Source organism: Thermobia domestica, chromosome 1 (genome assembly GCF_964235325.1).
Source record: "Thermobia domestica chromosome 1, izTheDome1.hap1.1, whole genome shotgun sequence".
In the NCBI taxonomy this organism is placed as follows: Eukaryota; Metazoa; Arthropoda; class Insecta; order Zygentoma; family Lepismatidae; genus Thermobia; species Thermobia domestica.
Window position 1 is genome coordinate 331,195,340 of NC_137454.1, and position 19,556 is coordinate 331,214,895.

Here is a 19,556-nt window from a genome sequence, read left to right on the forward strand (position 1 = left end):
CTTTCTTCCTTCTCCTTCACCTGGATATTGCTCGCCGAGGGTCGTCATCCTTCAAGTGCGACGGGCTTAAAGCCGTAGATGCTAGTAATACTCACAAATATGTATAAATAAACTGAGACATTCTAGTCTTATTTTTGAGTAAGTCAGTTAATTAGAACTGATATTATTTATTATTTTTCCTTGAAGTGATAATTTAAAACTGAACTGATACAGTCTTGTTTTAAAGATTTTTGGCCATTCACTTCTCTTTAAAAAGCTCTGTTCTTGTACTTACTGTTGGAACTAAATCCAATAAATATACGATTAATAGAGATCTTCATTTAGAGGCAAAGTATTACAAATTAGAGGCAAATATTAAAATACAAGTATCTATTTGATATAATATTTCACGCTGTAAGAATTGAACACAAAATTTAGATGAAACAGAACTCCATGAAATGTCAATGTACTCTGAGACATTTCTTCTTCTTTCTAATGTCAAGGTACAAAGTATTTCTTCTCTAATGTAGCAATGGAACTTTGATGTCTTTAAATTTTCAAATAAATTATAAAATTGCTTTTATAATCTGGAAGTACACATTTAAACCTGGAAATCCATTTTAAAACTGAATGCATACACTTGAAAATATCAGCATGAAACTCCTTCACATTTCCTCAAATATTGGGTGATATCAATAAAAATAAGTAACTACTCCTGAGAAGTCCTGCTCGAGAATCGGAGTATCTACACCTGGAGTAATCTCCTCCCTCAATTTCGTATCAATAAAACAAGCCACTACTCAGGTCTAGTCTGCTCCAGATTTATGAACGTTTACTCGCGCTTCCTCTGCACGTAGCACTGAGTCGTATCAATAAAAGAAGTGATTACTAATTTCTCCCATTCATCGTGCAGTCATTTCGTTGTTTTTAACTTATGGCGTAGTATCTTAAAAGCCATGAAACGGGCAAGTAGCAACGATAGCTTCAATCAAAGTGCATTTGTGGATATTCTAAAAGAGTTTCCAGTGGTACTTTCAAAGTCACAGCTACCAGAAAGTAAACAAAGGAAAGCCGAAACTTTGAAGGTAATTACAGTGAAATGCAACGAAATATCAAATACGTCTACGACTGAGACACAAATTCAAAAGAGAATCTTTAATATTCGAGCGAGAATAAAACAAAAATAAAAAAGAAGAAAAAATAAAAAAAACGGGAAAGAAGAAAGTAATATTGAAACCATGGGAATGAACCTATTTGAGCTGACGGATGTTGATTGGAATCCAGCAATATCAAGATTAACACGACAAGCGCATATCACGTGTTGTCCAAGGTCTTTGTAGATTGTTTGGCTTTAAGAACGAAATCAGACACTTGGCTCCTTTGTTTTCTTTTTAATAAAATCCAGCCACCCACGTCATAAATCACGTCCATCTGATTGCGTTTTCCACACCATACGTGTCCCCTTTCGCCTTGACATAAACAAAATACATTTTCATGTATACACCCTTTCTATCAACGTTGAGTTGAGTTGATTATTAGTTTAACGTCCTTTTCAGTAGCGTGCCTATGTGAGACAGAACCCACTGATTAACGTGGAATCCAAACCACATGACCTCCTGCCGGGAATCGAACGCGGGTCTCCTATGCCAAAGGCATGTACGCTAACCGCTTAGCCACGAAATAGCTCTTCCTATTAACGTATTACTCTCCAAAATACTAGGTTTCTTTAATGCCACTTATGTATAGTCAAGTGCTACGATAGCACCCGGAAATGTATATTGTTCTTGCCACTCTGCCTTTGCTGTTTGTATATTACGCACACTTCCGGAAACAATCCATTTTCAGGTAGTCATAGACAGTACTTTGAGCCACACCAGAATCCCCTGACAATCCGACCTGGAATCCCGGATCACTCACGTAACGCAAGAAAATCAAGGGCACCGATTTCTCTGTAAATGGGGCGGGGGAGGGCATTCAGATGCAGAAGGTATATATATATCAGGATTTTAAGACATTTGCACTCTAATTATGCCAAATATTGTATATTCATAAATACAATAGGGGGCCCACATGAGCTTTGGGGGGCCCGGGCCCCCACAGGATCGGCGCCCTTGAAGAAAATCCGCATCTTTTCATCATTACGTAGTCCACCACCCCGAATTTCGGTTGATTCTCCTTAAAAAATGTTGTGCTAATCACTACATTTTCTTTCATAAACTTATAATGCTTTTTGTAATCTCCATTTCCAACATTTCTATGCAGTTTATAAGTTTTTCTACGTAGTTAAACAATCATATACTCTGCCATATTTCTCACGGAGTCACCTATTTAGCTTGCTCCACAAATTTGGAGAAGTTACTAGCATCACAGAGGAGTCTTTGATTTTTATTGATATCAAACGCGTAGTAGTTACTCGGCTCGAGAACAGAGGTGTGGTTACTTCAAAAGGGCGGGGCTCCTCCGAGGTCACCCGAGACGACTAGTGCTCAATTCTCTTTTTATTGATACCAATGCGAGTAACTACTTCAAAATTGGGCGTAATGAGTAACTTCTCCGTTTTATTGATATCACCCATTATCTAAACACAAATTCACAATCACCAACACTCATCTTCCACCAAATATAAAACAACAATCACCAAAAATAAAATCTACACAAGAAGATATTGGAATGAGCTCTAACAACCATAAACGCAGAGTCAAAATGAGAAGCTTGCACTTTGATTGAAAATAAAATAAAGACCTATTGTAGCTGGCATGTCACTACACATTTGAGAAATTATTCTAAGAAGTTTTTACGTTATGATTCGCCGCCCTTCTCAATTCATCTGAAATTGCGTTGTCCAAAAATCTCAAAGAATCGTGGAACTTAATTCATCGCGATGATTATAATGTATTGCATTTTCCCTTGAAAAGCAATACTTACAAATTGCTACCATCGATGCGTTGGTTCCTACGCTAAAGTAAATAAAACCAACCCTGAAATGGCATTATGGAGTTGTCGTGCTGATTAAATTGGCATTATTAATTTTATAATATTTACTGGAAACTGTACTCTGAAGAGCGCCTAGAGTAATGGATTATGCTCATAGGATGACAAAATTATTTTAATATTCAACTTTTAACCAGGCGTGCAAATATCCACGCGTCCACTCGCCCAGTTCACCAGTGTGGTCGAGTATTTAATATCATGCCAAAGGTAAATAAGTAATTCCTATTGTGGGATGTGTTCTAGTAGCTTTGTTTCTTGTGCTAGTAAAATTTTGTTGCTTATTTGCATCCCAGCTTTAAACTGTACCTTTTTAAACATCAGGATGTTATTACACTTTATAAATAAAGAAAAACGTCTTAACTAATTAACGATTCCAGATAATTCAAAGTAATTAAGTATTTTTTATATGTTTTAATTCCAATTTTAAAAGAACGCATATACGTTTTCAAGCCAAACACAGCTAATTATAATAGGTCTCTTTTATATTAACACAAGAGAGTTTAACGAGTTTAATACAACCAATTATTTAAACTCGATAACAAGAACCTTTTACATCCGTACACTTTAAGAAAATATTATAGAAACCCTTTACTAATTGTTAATTTAAATAAACTAATTTAGATTTTGGAGACAATTTTACAATACCACTAAGCCCGAATTTCAATGTAATTATTGTTACACAGTTGTGCCTCGAAGTCCTAGGCCGGACTCCAAATTATAGGGCGAGACGCCCGCGCGTTTCAAAGTGTGTGTGCAGTAAGGGAAAGAGAAATAGGGAGAACGGAGTCAGGTGAGGTCCAGATTGAATTATCAACCTGATGCCTCATTGACACCAAACCACACGCATGGGATAGTGGTATGACCCTAGCTTTGATTTTACTCAGATCACAGAGCTGGGTCCTAGAGGCAATAGTTAGGGAATATCACGAGAGCAATAAATATATGAAATCTATTATGTAGTTAGAACCAGGTATAAAACAAAAACTGTAAAAAGAAATGTAAAATAGGAATTTCAATCCCGGCGTGATAGAGAAAAATCATCGAAATACTAGAAGTCTTAACCACTATTGAGCATGCGCGTGAAGAAGTCTCTCCCATGCTCGATGAGGCTCGTGACGTCGCCTTCGAGCTACGTCAGAAAAGGCAGAAATGCGTGGGACGAAGCGCCTTTATAAACGAGGCTTGTCTGCCGCACCGGTTGATTCTACGGACGGACGGCTAACAGTGAACTTCGCTCTGGTTAGGGACGCTCTTCATAAGAATCAGGTATGTGCTAATTTTTTTCTAAGTTCCCCCTCCACACGGGAAGAGCACTTTGAGATTGTTTAGTGATCAATATGAGTTTTATTTTCAAGTCCCATCAATCTGAGACCACATTCCCTCTTCGAGACTTAACATTTCTTCCTTTCGGGCCAATGCAAGTTGCGATGTACAAAGTTCACACTTTACTATTAAATGTTATGATGATGTTTTGGTTCTGAGATTGGCGTAGCAATTATGTACACTTTCTTTTGTGAAATCGTAATTGAGATCACTTCTTCACTCTCCACCCAGTATTACAAAGTTGGTTCGGAGTCCAACTCCCTTTTAGCCTCGGTTTCGAAAACGTCGTCGGCTTACTGGTTCGAAGATGATGAGAAAATGCACTAAAGTGGTAGAGCTTGGTACTAGAAATCGAAACCCAGGTAACACTTGAAGACTGTGAGTTGAATCTAACTAGGTGGGATAGCTTGACTGAATCAAAGAGACCATTTCACTTTACTTTTTATTAAAAAAAAATAAAATAAGAATACAGATCAATTTAACAAACTCGGTTACTTGGAGTTACAACTTGGAAGTTTTTCTACATTATTCAAGTGGGAGCACAACCCCATAATACTCAATGGGTGCTAGAAGGTTTTTATGCTAAACCGCGAGTTATTGAAAACAGTAAAGTGTGAACTTTGTACATCGCAACTTGCATTGGCCCGAAAGGAAGAAATGTTAAGTCTCGAAGAGGGAATGTGGTCTCAGATTGATGGAACTAGAAAATAAAACTCACATTGATCACTAAACAATCTCAAAGTGCTCTTCCCGTGTGGAGGGGGAACTTAGAAAAAATTAGCACATACCTGATTCTTATGAAGAGCGTCCCTAACCAGAGCGAAGTTCACTGTTAGCCGTCCGTCCGTAGAATCAACCGGTGCGGCAGACAAGCCTCGTTTATATAGGCGCTTCGTCCCACGCATTTCTGCCTTTTCTGACGTAGCTCGAAGGCAACGTCACGAGCCTCATCGAGCATGGGAGAGACTTCTTCACGCGCATGCTCAATAGTGGTTAAGACTTCTAGGTTTTTCTATGATTTTTCTCTATCACGCCGGGATTGAAATTCCTATTTTACATTTATTTTTATAGTTTTATTTTATACCTAACTCTAACTACACAATAGATTGCATGTATTTATCACTTGCGTGGTATTCCCTAAATATTACATCTAGGACCCGGCTCTGTGACCTGAGTAAAATCAAAGCCAGGGTCATACCACTATTACATGCGTGTGGTTTGGTGTCAATGAGGCATCAGGTTGATAATTCAATCTGGACCTCACCTGACTCCGTTCTCCCTATCTCTCTTTTTCTTTACTGCACACACAATTTGAAAAGCGCGGGCGTCTCGCCCTATAATTTGAAGTCCGGCTTAGGACTACGAGGCACAACTGTGTAACAGTTATCCGCCGACCTCGGTAAAAAAAAAAAAAAAAGATATAAAAAAAATGTCGAAAGTTATCTTTCTGGCATGTTTATTCGGTTACAGAAACGGTTGTCAAAGGCAAGTTGCTGGGAGTTAAAGGGTTAATATAGAACTGGCCTTACACAAGGTGTTAGGAAACTAAAACACAAACTTTCTTGAGGGATTTGGAGATTATGCACGACTAACTGCAAGAGAGCGTGATTGTAAGATTTCATGTGTCATAACTGACTATAGTACGTATTAATGTTACTGAATTCCATTAACAAACTCTTAGATTAAAACTCTGTAGGATGAAACCTTACAACCATGGATTCCTTCTAGCTTATATCTACCAACAGGTTTTGCATGAACTCCCAATAGTATATATATTTTATTTTATAAATTTTTTTTTTTTTTTAAAAACAATTCCTAACCATATTATTAAGCATGACTTCGAACCGATTATGAGTACAGCTTCTAATAGTATAAAGAAGAGTAAGATTTTGTGAATCCAATAATTTGCTAATTACCATTGTATTTACGGTACTGAGTACAAGTATAGTTATACGTGTTAAATGTGCTTGTCGCAGGCTATTAAGTTTATTCAACTAGAAATGAAAGAATTTTTGACATTATATACACTCAAACAAAAAAAATAGCGTGAAGCGCTTTAAAGTTTGACTGTGATGGACGATAAATTACAAGAGTAGTTCTCATTGTTTATAGTATAAACCAAATGGGATAACATGTAATGATGGAGACTAGTATACTCAATTGTGTTGCCTGAATTTTTTTTTTTTTTTTTTAAATTAATGCGGGGTTGTGCTTTACAGTTTGTGGACAACATTTCTTATGTTGTTTCTATATACCAGTTATACTTATCAATCATAGGCTATACTCTACTTTCCAGAATCAAATGAAGTTTTTATATCCTGTAATGTATTGAAAGTATTGGAGTACTCCCTTGAGTAAACCTTTGAAGATATTTGAATACTCCATTACATAATTGGTAATATATTTATTTGTAACATAGAAGCGATTGCATACTACATGATTATACCGCATATGTAAAATAACTTGAGTAATTAACAACTATCGTTTAAAACAGTTGCTGAATGCTTAAAAAAAATGTTATAAGTGCGTCTATACGCATTTTATATTAAACTCATCCTATTGTTATCAAAAATGCATCTCACATTATTAGTTATCGCTCTTGATAGTGATAATGCAATAAATGTACTATATTACAAACTTACTGTATAGCTCTGTTCTATACAGGGTAATCATAGTATGTACATGTGTTTTTCTAAACTTCTACTCAGCTTGATTGCTATTTTGGCCTCGATTTGGTTTCTCTCATCCTGTGTGGTATGCATTACGCTAGACACAATGATATTTACGTATACTGATAACGTACAGACATTACAATCGATTAGCGCATTTTAGCACACCTAAGGATTACATATAACAACTCTAGACTTCTTTTCATGAATCCATGAGAGGTTGTGTTAGCAAAGGGGGGAGTCTGAATGGTTAAAATACTGACCCTATGGTTAGTGTGTTAGTTTATGCCCTAATGGCCTATGGTAGTATCAGATACAAAATCTAATAATCCGGGATGCCGTTACATTTGCTATACCAGAGTACATGTTTTTACAGGGGACTACATAACATTTCTTTATAATAATGGGGGAATGTTAGGGAGGGTTTATAGGTTAGTATTGTTAGTATTCCTATTCTTTTTATTATTAATAGTATTAACATATTTTATGTCCCCTTTTCTTTTTTTTTCTTTTTTTTTTTTATATATATACACACCGAAATCGAAAGGGTTTTCTTTGCGGTTACAAAGGGAATTTTACGAAGTCAAGTTACATCATGTTTCATCGTGTTAGTGGATCTTGTTGATTTATAGGATAGATTTTAAACGCAAAAGTTAACCACAACATAAGCTATAGTTGATATGTTTTTAAAACACACCGGAAGTATGTTCCGTTCTTTCTTTTAATTCTACTAGCCTTGACTGATAACGCCTCGGTTTCCGTTGTGGTGAACTTTTCTGTTTTTAAATCTTAAATACGTCGTGTAAGTGATTTAATTGTACGGAGAATAATTCTATATGAAGTCGTCGTGGTGACCTTGTTGTTAAGCAACAGTTAAATCCAATGTGCAATGGATAATTTAATAAATTACTTCCTTGTCTTTTTCGCTTCGGTGTTTGCCAAAAGATAGCTATACAGAGGGTTCCAAAACTTACGGTCTTTAACATGGTGGAATGAAAATGTGTAAACTCGATTACCATACTCACTTATAGGCTTCGAACATGTTTAAAAAAAAAACAAACTTGTGCTTTTACTTGACCAAACAATAGAAATTTAATTTTTACATTTAGACAATAACTGTCCCTGGTTTTTGTTATTGGTCCGTTAGATCGTGGATATTACAATGAAATTGAGTTGTTTCATATATTGAAAAATATTTAAAGTCATTTATGCATATATTGAAAAATGTTTACAATCTTCTTATGATTTTTCACAACGCTGATTTGAAAGGAGTTTTTATTCCTTTTATTTTGAGTCTTATCACTTGTCCAAATTTTCTGTTTGTACTGATACGAGAAGAGTTTTTCACCTGTAAGCAATGAACTGAGGTAAGTCAATGGAAGTCTGTCCATAGATAAACGAGATTTTCTTGTCACTGCAGGATTTTATCAAAGTTTGTAGCACAAAGAAAGTTCTGGATTCGGATGGAAGTTCAGATTTTAGATCACTGTTGCCCATTTCTAAACAGTGATGGATCGATCAATAACAGTAATCGATTACCATATCATCCCTCTGGATCAGCCCTGGAGGGGGCTGACAGGCTGCAATCTGGATCCTTGGGTACCTCCAGATACCAGGGGGGGGGCCTTACTCTAGACATCACACTGGGTAGGCAATGGATATGGCTCTGCAATCAGAGAGACTATTAGACTACATAATCATTAATGCGTGACATAATATCCTTGTCTTATGCGAAGTACTTGTTTACATAGGAAGTCCACCGAATTCCTTTTTTAATTGTTTATTATATATATTTATTCAACGGGGCTGACCACACATCAAATCTAAGAAAGATATAGTAATCAATGGAACCTGCAGGGGTTACCCAAAAATGAGGCTATTCGAAGATGAGATTCGAATACAGAATGTTTTTCCTCCAGATGTCCTGAATGTGCTGACCACACATCGTCAGCATCTAGGTATAGAAACCTGTTTAAATATTGTATGTGTTTGTAGTATTATTACAAGAATCAATTTTGTATCATTGAACAAATAAACCAGAAGCCTAGAATTGATTGTATGTGCGCTGACCACCCATTATTGTTAGAATGCCTCTTGTGTTCAAGCTGTGACTGTGGATGAAGATCGAACAATGTCACGGTAAGACAAGTTCTTCTCAAATAGATTGATGTACCTAACTCGGCTTGTTTCGTTGTGAGTGGAATGATAATGATGGAGGAAACTGCATTGTTAAATATTCTTTCCACTTACTGTTATGATTACTGAGTGATGAATCATATGGTGAGTAAATCCAAGGTACTTTACAAGATGGGTCAATACCTAGTGTGTTATGACACGTCAGGACGTAATGGCCATATTGACATACATTTGCCGTATCTTTTGTTTCAGCTGTAGTCAGGTTGAGAACTAGAGTATTAAAAGGAAGTTTGAATTTAGCCAGCGTGGCGGAAGTGAACTAATTATACAGCTTGGTATACTGACAAGTGGCTTGGTAAATTATCAGCTCAGCTGACGAATGTTTGGAGGGAGAGAGGGGAAAAAGGGGGTTTTGCATCGCAACTGAGAGAATTCATCTAGTATACTGTTACAGAAGCCAGCTTCAGACCAGTGACATCTCAGCATTGTCAGATAAGTATATTTGCATTGTTTTTCTGATTTAGAAGACAAGAAGTGGTCAGTCGTTCAGATTTTCATGCATGAGTACAAGAAGTCTATTGTATACAATCTTTTATACCTTGGAATGTTAATATTATCTACCTTTTCTTTATGGTGAGATTTTATTCTAGGTTACTGCGTAACCCACAGAACTAATGTTCAGAGTTTAGATTCAACAAGATTTAAATAAATCTAATTATACCATTGCAAATATGCTAGTTAAGAAAATTAGTTCCAGAGTATCATCAAAATTTTGTTAATGAATTTAACTAAAAACAATACTTGTAACTTATCTAAAGCAGACTAATAAAAGGTTCTGGCAACTAATTGAACTAAAACACAATCAAGGAGAACTGATATAACTTTAAACATGCAAAATTTCATAATGGAACTGCCTTTCTAGCTTTACACTTTATTACACCTTAAGTACTCATAGTGTTCAAGACAAGACGTATCTCACAATGGGGCAATCCAGCACTTGAGAAATGCTCAGTTAACGTGCATATTATTTTTTCACAATTGTAGTGTCTCGCTAAGTCTCTAATAATTTGTTGTCTCAATCGTTATAGGTTTCTTAAAATAATACTGTAGGGTTTTTAATTCTATAAGGTTAATTAAGATAACTGAGTCCCTCAGAGGAGGCCGTCTTATCTTGGGCACATGGTGATTTATCCATTATATTGCATCCTTTTTTTTTTGTAAGTAACTTAGGAAGAATAATAAGGGATAATGTCAAATTTCCCCTTTTTTTTTTTTTTTTTTTTTAAAGCAACTTGATACTCAAGTGATTAAAAACTTATAACTTTTAACAGAAGTATAAAAGGAAAACGAATACTCAGTTATTTCCAAGGTGTAGGTCCTTCCACTGCTTTTTACCTGGGCCGGTTCTGCTACTTCGGCTTCTGTAAGGAAAAACCTGAAACGAAAAAAAAAATTCTCCCACACACACATAGCATTATAGGCTGGACGTGGAAACCTGAAGTTGAGTGTAGTGTCCCAGCTACTTATTAGTCGAATTTGACGAACTTGGTAGTTAAGGCGTGACTGGGTTTTGAAGGAGAGCTATCTTATTTAATTTTGAAATATTAAGTATGAGGCTAATTATTGTTTTTATTGAGTATGATAATCAACGAGTTTAAATAAGATCTTAACTTTGTGGTTCATATTTTTCAGCTTGTTGGAGTATACATACCATCTATTGCTCGGAAAACACAAAGGAAGGAGAAGAGAAGACGTACGTCTCCAAAGACACTAAGGGGAGGTTTTCTTGTTACAGGGTAAGTACTATCTCCTTGACTTGTTAATGTGTTATTTTTGAAACATGCATTTCAAGTTCTTCACGTCAATGAAATCTCGGTTCATATCCTGGGTGTATCCCATACTGATTGTTATTATTACTGAATTAAGTGAAAAACTACAATGAAAGAGAGTGACCTAAGTTACAATGTAACAGTGATTATACAAAATGCGATTTGCATAATCTGTGATTCTAGTAAGTGGATCCCTAAGGGAGAACAAACGTGGTTACGTGATTGTCACTCATGCAAAAGGTGCTTGAGTCGGGACTCGATCTCCGACTTATCTGTTTCCTTTCAACGTGATCTACAATTTCGTAACTGCCAATCACCTCCGGTAATTGAGACCATTTTTACAACGATATTAATGTTGACTGGAATATGTCGGGGCTCGAACTCAGGACCTCTAGTGTAGGTAGTGAGGATATGTGATCCACTAAATGTCTATTGAAAGTATTTGATTCTAGCCTACTTTTACATAACCAATTCAAGTACCAACTTGCGCTCGTGAGGAGCGATAATTTCGATATAGGACAAAAGAAGGGATCCCTTAGGGGCTCGAACCAGGAATCGCTAAGAGTCAATTGTTTATCTGAGACTATGGCTTATCCCAATCGTGATGATTTATGAGGCAACCTTATTATTGTTATTCATTTCGTCGTGACGTCATTTTCCTATTTTATTCGTTATTTATCTATTTGCTTGTTATAAATGCTGGTGTATTCTTTGCTGTTGACTTTTCGCGCAACCATCATCCTGAGTCGGATGCACTTCCGTCACCTGATAAGAGTTGATTTCCTTTGTAGTTTTTTTTTTTTTTTAAAAAAAACAATTTGTAAAGCACAATGATATTTGATTAACTTTTAAGTTTCAGAGAGTACACGTTTGTTTGTTTATATTGACATGTTATTTCCCTTACAAGGATAATTACTGTCCCGTTTGTATATTTATGTCCTAAAGTTTGTGTATCACTCTCATGGAATGTTTGACTTGGATTTAACATGTGTCAACTGTGGTGTTTTCCATTGATCAAACAGGGCCGCTTATGGAGGGGGCCACCAATTTTGAAAGTCTAGGTGTTTATTCTGAGTAGAGTTTCGTTATGTTATACGAAAATTCGAAAGTCCTTAGTTTATATTAACACACCAAATGAACTATATCTATATAACACAAATGAATTCACTAAGAACAATTAACTATAATAAAAAAAATAAATCCAAAGTTAAAATCCTCAGTAAGCAGAAACCCAACTAACTTACGATGTGAATAAAAAATAAAAGAATAACTAAAGTAATATCTAAAAGTTATTGTACCACTTAATTGTACCACTTAATTGGTTACTACTGGATTATATCTGATATCATTGTACAATATTTGTTTTATTTTATTTTCTTTTATTTTATTTTATTTTATTTTTTTATTATTTTTTGTTATATTTTAGTTATGCATATCTATATGTATATAATCCTTCCCGCCCAGACTCCTCAGAAAAAAAAAATAAAATAAAATAAACCTAGAACTTCAGCGCAATAAACCTTAAAGGCTGAAAAGTGTAATGAATAAAAAGAAACAATACTGAATAATAAAACTAAGACTACACAATATATATGAGGAGCCTGGTAGGTGAGGTGAACAAATGTCAGGCAACATATATAAGGTAATAAAAAGGAAGCAAATTCAGGTAGCAAATATATTGACAGCACTTAATGGCTGGGAAGAGTATATACAAAAGAAATTTGAGGAAAAATAATATGTAGCAATGAAGCACAAAGCAATCACAAGCGGGTCAACTACCCGTTAGGGGATGTAAATACGAATCACTGATGTAATTGGTGCCCGACAGGCAATGCATTGTGTAACCGCCAGTCCACAAGCAACACAGGTGGCGGCATGATTGCATGGTCGGAATACCAGTTGTACTTCTTCAAGTAGACAAATTTTACACAGGGAATTTGAGGGGAGGGGGTGTGATTGTCTGTGGGGTGGTCGGAATTTTCAACAACCTCATTAGCGGCGACCGGGATCTCAGTATCTGGCAATACTACTGGTTGTGGGGTAGGTTGGGATTGATCTTGGGATGCCGGCTGTAACAGACGAGTGACGAAATCTTGGCCCTTATGAAGTAAGAGAAAAGCGCAGCGGGGCGCATAACGCGCGTGTTCCACCCAGGGGTCATCGGTGGGTTCCCACCGATGAAGGCCCTGACCACAGAAAAAGCAGATAGTTTGGTCTCCCTTTTTCGCATAAAAGAAACCGGCTCGGCTTAATGCCTGTGGAGTTTGAGCTAGAGCCGGGGGCCACAATGAAAAGGACTCCAATCGTTTTTCTTCGAGAGTGTAGTGTGGATATTTGGGTCCAGTTATTGTGATTTCCGAAGTGCCTGCGACGGCAGGGGATTGCCCCTGTGAGGATGAGAGACGCTCTGGGCGGGAATTGGGCATATACGTCCAATGATAGGGGCCACATTCGTCTCTACCTGTAGGAAAATTTTGTAAAAGCGGGCAAGAAGGTGAACACTGACGATGCAATTCAGTCGGATCATCCCCTGGTTCAAAAAGACCAATCTGCAAATTACAAAATATACAAGCTACTCTATCTGGTTTGCAGAGGAAATAGAATCCAGCGCGTGCTAACGAAGCGGGCGAAATAAAAGATACCGACCAGTCAGTAAAAGTTGATAATCGAACATTTTCATCACGTAGAGCGTCCATGGATGGGCCAGGTGCAGATGGTGTGGGTGTAGGCTCCATGGTGGCTAGAGGAGGAGGAGACAATAAAAAAAAATAAGATATAATAGTGTTCCTAAAAGAAAGAGATCTGGAGAGAGAGAGTGATATGTTGAGATGGGGGGATAGGCGCCCCCTTTTCTTTTTTGAGCTTGTTGTAATTATCGTCCTAGCATAATATAAATATAAGGTATGCCAATGGGCAGTGTTTAATTGCGTTATTTATTTTATAGGTTTGGGTTTATCCAGTAACACTTAAGTATCGTGGCGGCGATTGTTGCTGACAGTATGGGCGACGGCGAGCTCGTACTAGAGCACGTCTACGCAGTGTAATGCCAGTAAAAATAACAGACAACAGTCCGATGACCAAGGTAATTACCATAAATACTATATTAATGAGAAACATTGTCGAATAGTCTGTTAATATAGGTTCTGAAGATGGGAACCCTGAACGAAGGGTACATGGGTGACAAATGAAAGGTACGGTCTCACTGGGTATGTCTTGAAGCCATTGCACAGGAATTAGTTTTACAACACGTGCTTTTTCCACGTGATGAGTAATGCAAGGATAAATAGATTGTTGTACAACCCCTTGTAGTCGCACAGAGCATCGACAACCAAGATTTATCAAAAAACTGCCATAATCATCTGGGGACATCATATTTGGAATGTCCGTTTCTGGGCATGAAATATGAATCGACATTCCACGTCGGGCAAGAATCGTGACAGTAGTGAAATTTAACCGGTGAAATAAATCAACCGATGGGAGAGATTTGCATTTCAGAGGACAATTGTCTCGGATGGCCGAAGAATTTGAGTGCAAAAGGGATAGGAGACAGGGTATTATGGAGAATTCGTGCGGTTGAAATTCACGGGCTAAACAAATGGTTTCCTTTGAAAAATCACAGTCTACGGTCATGAGTTTATTGGACGGCCATCGGGTTACTATATGTTGGATAGGCAGATCCACATGACAGACTTCCTTACCCCTTTGGAAAGGAATAATCCGCAAATGTTGGAGTTGTAAAGTAGTTCCGCGTTGTCGTAACGGAATTTTAATAGCCATGATGACTTGCGTAGGCGCAATGATACATTCACTAAGTCTATACGAGTAAAGAATCGAAATATCTGAGGGAGGTATGGCTAACTCATACGCTGTTGACTTAAGCCGTTGTTCCAGTTCATACGTCAAGTTAAGTAGTAAATCAGGGGGAAGTAAGGTAGGGGTGACAGAATTCGTTAAGCATGATGCAATCAATTGATCCCACGTTTGAATTTTTATGGACAGTTCGTAAAGTTTTCCATGGAATCACGGATGCATGTTGAGCTAGTCTTAAGTTACCAAGAAAGGTTTGAAGCTGTGAAGTAGTAATCCAAGCTTGCTTAACGTGGATTTTCGTGACAAAGACAAAGGCATAGCCTTGCTGACTATGATCTTGCATGAGTACTTCTAGATTATTTGGAGGTAGTTTGTCCCAAATGTTTTGTCCATCGGGCGGTACGAACGACTCGTATAGAAATTCAAGTACTAGTGGTAACGATGAATCATAAAGGATAACGTGCGGATCACTGTCTGTAATCACGCCAGAATGGGCAAGGGTCGAAAGTTCTAGAGCATGCGCCTCACCAGTAGCGAGCAATAGTACCGTGATCGTTGCTAGTCATAAATTAGTATTACGAGGAGGGGCTGGGGGACGTCGGTCTTGACTCGAGGAGGGTTCCTCTAGGGGTTGGGAGGTAGGTGGAGGGGGGTTTCGAAGAACAGAAAAAACTCGAAGACACAGTGTCTTATAACAACAAAATAGAATAATTCCCGAAATTGTTATTCCAATAACGGCATAAAGTAGTGGTTCTGTTATCTCATGAATAATGCCTTGAGCTTTCACCGGCTGGGGGTAAGTAAGCAGAAGAGGCCACAGAGTGCTCTTTAAACGAAGGGTCATATAAATCATGCATAAGGTAAGAACAGTGTTCCATACGAACAAAATCGTAAGATATGGTCTGCCACTGATATCTGATACTTTAATTGTTTGGGGAAGTGCGATGGGGGTTAGCCTATGAGATTGTAATGGCGGCTCATAGTAGGTTACCTTTACTGACCAATTTTGGTTTAATGTCGCATTAAGGTCGGTGAATTCCAATTCACCTAAGAGATTTTTAGGTAATTTAAGAGTCTCTAAGGGTAACCAAGTTAAGGGTAGTAAACGCTTGACGGCAGGATCCATGATGGAGTCCTTGGGGCATGGGAAACGGGGAGGAATTCGTAATTGAGAATTAATTTCCAATGCACATTTACAGTGCAGACTAACTTTGAGAGACCCAGGAGTAAAAGGATCCTGTTTAAGACTTTCACTCTTGTCTGGGCATATCATGGTCATTTGACGGGGAGGGTTAGTAATAAGATAGGTGTGTTCACTCAAGGGAGTGATAATGGGTTGTACGTGTGGATAACAAGTAAATGCACAAAATTGATTGATTTCCGCGACCGAAGATGTTTGCCACAAATGATAGATACAATTCGGAGCTTGGAAAGATGTACGTGTTATTTCCGGTATTTTACAAAGTCCATCAGGTCTGTTCAAACACGTGATAATATCGTAGTCGGTTAAAATAGTTTCATATTCAGAATTAGTAGCCAGTAGGGCCGGTTCATGTATTACCTTGCACGTTTGATTGTGGTAGTGAAATGGTAATGGAATCAAACGGAATAATTTTATGGGGTGAGCCCCACGAGTGATTGGAATTTTGGCAATCAACGTCACACTATTTCCTACAAAATGGCAGGTGGTTGTCCGTAAATTATAGTAGCGAAATATTTCCGATTGTGGTATAGCCAATGAATATCCTTGTTTCTGAAGTCGAAGCGCTAAAACCTGTAAATCACGCGCTAATTGTTTGGGGTTAACTGCTGTTAACGACATACTTCCCTCAATGCAAGCAGTGTGGATGTCCTTATGTTGGCGCTCGTATTGGAGCGTAGCAAGGAGCTTGCTTAGGGTGAGAACTTGCACTGACAATGCGGTATCATGATTACGAGCTACTTGCTCGATTACCCTATTTACTGCCTTCTGAAGCGATTTCACTTTATCCTGTATTGAATGTACAGCATTGTTCACTTGGGTAGAGAAATTTCTTGTAGAGTCTCGAGTCAATAGTATGTTATGATGATCTGAATGTATTTGATCTACTATTTGATTCAACAATTCACCCATCTTTCTTTGGTTGGTAACGTAATTTTGGAAGGTACTTTTCGACACAGTGTTACAACACCAAGAGAGAAAGCTACCAATGAAATCTAAACCACGTTTTGTTTTATCTGTTCGAAATGCTGTGAGGTCAAGAAATTCTTGCTGCAATTGTAAGTCAGTGATCTTTTGGATTTCTACAATTGATTGCAACAATGTACATGAATGTTCAGACGCCTCTCTAGTCTGATCGCAATAACCGGAAGTGAACGCTTGCTGAAGAGTTTTGAATTCATCATGCAACTGAGGTAGATTGTATATGGGTATGGTATAAGCCAATATAGCTAACTTATGATAGGGTACCTGAGAAGTTAGTAGTTCCCAAAACACTCCTGCATTCGCAAGTACAGGAAGAACGCTTTCCTGGTTGGATAATGGAAGACAAGAACTTCCAATTCCCAATATAACAAAAAGATAATGACGAATTAACATTTTTCTGAAAGAAACAATAAACAGAAACAATTATATAGGATAACATATCGCCGAGAAACCCGGCTTACGACGGTATGATAATAATGCCTTATTTATTTATTTGCATTGGACCATCAACTATTGTGTCAAATCAACAGGGATATGTTTAATATTAATGAGGTAGAGTAATCACGTATAGTCTGACCGTGGGTTTTATATATTTAGGGGTTCTTTGCCTTAAGGTACCGGTTAAAAAGAAATGTATTCCTCTTCCAAAACCTCATTCCATGTGACGGGTCGGGAGGCAACTCGCAGTTGGAGGGTTGCATCACTTGTTCCCATTACCAGGAATATGCGAAATGCGAACCCGTACGTAGCGTACACACTTCTCATCCAACGCGTGGTTTTTAAACCAAAAAGTTTCAACCATCCCTTGAAAAGGATAAGGTTTCCTATCTGACAATATCGAAATGCAAGATAGCGTCGCAGATAGTATCGAAAAAAGGGTGGAAGTATCTTGGAAGCTTGTCGGGAGGGAATGAATGCAAATAGCTTATCCCAGAGTTTTCTTTCCCACAATGTTATGTACGTCCACACTCGTAGGGGAATGACACTACCTCTATTAGTGGTGATATGGCAGCGTCGATCTCCAGAATTGGAATTCGTAGGAATATCCGTTTCCGGAGAGAGACAACAAGAACAGTGTTCCTGTATCCATCGAGCGATGCTGGACATACCTAAGATAGGCTATTGTTTGATCCGTTAAATTATTCACCGTATCCGCAAGGGCTTTGGGGGACAATTGTCGGTATATTAGGCTAAGGCAGATAACTTCTAGGGCTTCCAGGAAATCTACGGATAAATGGACATATACCAAGTCCGGGGGCAGTTGTCGATTTATGCAAGATAGAATTTGAGCCACAAAGGATTTTGCAAAATATTTCCGCTGAGAGATGCGAGTGAAGAGCGGCATGGGGCGTACAGCTAAGTGATAAAAGTTTTAACTTACAACCTTGTCCTGAGACTGACCTTCTACTGTCTGACCTCTCTACGAAAGATAAAACGATAATTATATGGTCATCGTAAATGAATTGTGACTTATAGGGGATAGTTGTCTGTTTCTATTAGACTTAGCTACTAATAGTCTTATTACTATTATGTCATGCCTTAATTTGTTTAGTTACCTATTTATTTATTTATTTATTTATTTTTAAATGAGTAATCCTCTCTCTTATCTCTTTCCAGATCGGGGATCTAGGAGCCGTTATCATCCACAATTTATCGAAGAGGAAGGCGGTACATATGAAGTGTAAGGTGGAAGGATCTTATGGTTCATCACAAGTATTAATCTTTGTTATGGCTTTACCGCTCTCCTTCTCCTTCGGAAATTAGGTCCTCTAACATACAAAATGGATCCGCCCAGGAGGGTGATTCTATTTTTTTCGAGTACCAGCTGTGTAATTTTAGTACTTGTTGGATTCCACATTCAAAATGATTTTGTAAGTGCTCTGAAAGGGGCCAGGGTACTATGGGGTCAGGCAACTGGTCTAAGGAAACATTAATCAAAGGTTTAAGGTCCAGGATAAACCATTCCTGGCATGCTTCTCTTAAGGCGGCTGCCGTCGGCTCGCCATAAACGAACACCGTGGATCCCATTGGGATCTTGTTTTTAATTTCGCCTAACGCTTCATGTAAATAACATTCTCCTTGGTCATACTCTAGCGACTGGACTTGTTCATAAAGCCATGCGGTAATTTGTTGATCTGGGGTAAGTTGATCATGGGTGATATAGGGTTTTAAAATATAATTTATGGGATCCAACTCTAGTAGCTGTTGGCTAGTCCGTGGGGGCACTATCAAAACTGATAGTTCCTTGTATATTTGAAGTCCGGGCGCTAGTTGAAGGCCTTCCAGCGCGAAGAAATAAGCGGGAGCAATGTGAAAATTGTTCGTTTGGCTTACACTTTCATTTATTTCCGCGTCCTCGCTATCCAGTTGTAGGAATTCCTTTTCTTCCCAGAAATGTGCCATGTCAGAATATAAATTCTATAATTAAAGGGAAAACACAACATTGGACCTTGGTGCTGCCATGGTCGGGTTGCACTTAATCTACCTTATTCTATTTTTAACCTTAATTTATTTATTACCCAAATTTGTCCTTACCTCTATATACTAGCGATTAACTAGTATTGGTCAAACCTGACAAAATGTTCACCAGAAAAAGAAAAATCGGTTATTGTTTCTGCTTGCTTGGTGGAACCG

General features: G+C 37.8%; 1 long non-coding RNA gene across 1 annotated transcript; it reads left to right on the top strand.

The window, feature by feature from the left end:
• Nucleotides 1–10,719: 10,719 nt before the first annotated feature.
• On the top strand, nucleotides 10,720–18,581 carry LOC145667990 (uncharacterized). Its single transcript, XR_014127932.1, has 3 exons — nucleotides 10,720–10,894; nucleotides 13,872–14,009; nucleotides 18,540–18,581. It is a non-coding gene; the product is annotated as an uncharacterized LOC145667990 (long non-coding RNA).
• The last annotated feature ends 975 nt before the right edge of the window (nucleotides 18,582–19,556 follow it).